The following is a 2,560-nucleotide window of genomic DNA, read 5'->3' on the forward strand; positions in this document are numbered from 1 at the left end:
AATTCGAATTGATAACATAGGCTAGAAAAGTTTCACAACCTTGATTAAGAAGTTTATTAGCTCAAATTACTGAAATGATACGAGTTGAACCACTTGTTCGAATATTATTCACCTCAATCATATCACTGTTTTCACTCTAAATAATAAACTTCTTTTTACAGCAATCTAGAATCACCCCGTGCTCCGTAAGCCATTCCATTCCCAAAATCATATCAAAATTGCCAAACGACATTATCAACAAATCAATAGGGAAGGTTATATTCTGTATCATTAACAGACATATCCTACACATCTGATCTATTAATACAGATTGTCCCAATGGGCTAGACACCACTATCGATACTCTGAACGTCTCAGATTTTAAACCTCCCGACTCAACCAATTTAGTATTAACATATTAATGCGAAGGTCCCGGATCTATCAAAGCATAAACAGGTTCTGAATGTAATAAAAATATACATATCACAACATCATTAGCATCACCATCCTCACAAGTTTGTACAACATAAGCTCGAGCTGGCGTTCTGACCTCCGACTATTGAGTAACAACATCATTTCCCTTTCTAGCACCACCTCTCGAAAATAAACCACTTCAACTTGACCCACAACCCCTAGAAGCAGGCATAAATCTTTTAGAAGTACCAGACGTATCATTTTCATTCTTCGGACACTCTCTAACAAAATGTTCCGTAGATCCACAATGAAAACAACCTCGAGTGAACTTCCAACATTCACCATGGTATTTTTTCCCACAATGTTCACAGTTCAGAATATTAGTATCCCTGGATAGACCTCGCACACTACCCGTAGGCACAGTCGGTTGTCTATCACAATTTCTATCACTTCCGTCTAACTTAAAATTTGATCTCCAGCTACCAAGAAATTTTTTTGATCTCTTCGGTTATGGATTTGAACTTGCAGCTCCAGGAAGCTTTCTAACAGTACGAGTATTTTCAGTCTTTTTGTCAAACCCAGAACTTGCTCTACCATTTTTTCCCGTTTAACTAAATCTGCAAACTCAGTAATTCTATGTGATACCAACTGTACTCGCAACTCATCGCGTAAACCACGCATAAATCGCTTGCAACTGTCAATTTTAGTCGGTACAAATTCAACAACAGACCTACTAAGTCGCGATAATTCTCGTTCATAATCAACCACAACCATTTCACCTTGTTTCAGCATAAAAAAATATTGTTTTCTATCTTTAATATACAATTCACCCACATATTTCTTTTAAAATTCCTGTTGGAAGAATTCCCAATTTATCTGATGTATGGGTACATGACGTGTCACTAATTGCCACCAGGTATATGCTTCTCATTGTAGTAAAGAAACAACACATATTACACTTTCACGCGGGTTGCATTCAAGTTGTTACTAGATACGTTTAGTGGATTCAATCCAAATTTTAACTGCGGAAGGATCAACTCCTTTCAGTCCTAAGAATCCAGTCGTATCGTATTTACGTAATTCTTTAATCGGAGCTCGACGAACAATATGTGCAGATGTCGTAGCTGATGTGGTTCTTGCCATTCGCTGAAGAGCATCAACAATAGCTCTAAGTAATTGTGAATCATCTCTTTCCTCAATATTACCTCGCTCAATGTTAGGTTGTTGAGTACTAACTGGATTAACACTTGGTGTTGCCGATTCAGTTCCATCTAACTCATTGAAGACATCATCTCTAGTATACAACTATTGATCAACATCATCATTATAATCATCCGACATTTTCAATATTAAACAAAAACAAATATATATCAGCGTCCAAATCTGGACTCAATTCGACTCAATTATGGCATGTACCTCTAGACTCAAATCCTAGCTCGATTTAGTCTGAGAATCGGCCAAACATGTAAAGCTCTGATACCACTAATTATAACACCCCAACTCGTAACCTCGTCAAAACTGAGTTACGGAGCATTACCGAAGTTTACAGATCAAATAGACAAAAATTTCAACATCTCATATAACGTAATATTCATGTCAGAAACCAATCAAACTTATACATACTGTCATTTATTCGATCCCTTGAGGCCCAAAATACTTGTTAGAAACAAGTTGAGACTAATTCGACAGCTCAGAGAATTTTTCAAAAAATATTAAAAATTTTCAAAGCTGTAGGGTTAACACGGCCGTGTGGTCAGGCCATGTGACTCATACGACCAGTAGACACGCCCGTGTCTTAGAACGTGTGGGTATTCAAAATAGGGACACAGTTGAGTCCCAACCCATGTCTATACATGTATAACTCTCTGGCTTGGGTCACACGGCTAAGCCACACGCCTGTGTGCCAAGCCGTATACCCTTTCCAAATGACCTCGCATGCCCGTGTGCTAGCCGTGCGTCTCACACGGCCAAGTCACATGCCCGTGTGTCTGGCCGTTTAGGCTCAAAATGTACCTGAAACAACAAGTTTACCATTCCCTGCAAGCTTAGACACTAAGTAATTTAACAATCATTCGTTTAACCAGTTCAAAACACAAACAAACACATTCAAATCATGTCAAACCAATCATCCTAGGTGCCTAACTAATGTACCCACATTGGTACCATA

This window comes from Gossypium raimondii, chromosome 12 (genome assembly GCF_025698545.1).
Source record: "Gossypium raimondii isolate GPD5lz chromosome 12, ASM2569854v1, whole genome shotgun sequence".
In the NCBI taxonomy this organism is placed as follows: Eukaryota; Viridiplantae; Streptophyta; class Magnoliopsida; order Malvales; family Malvaceae; genus Gossypium; species Gossypium raimondii.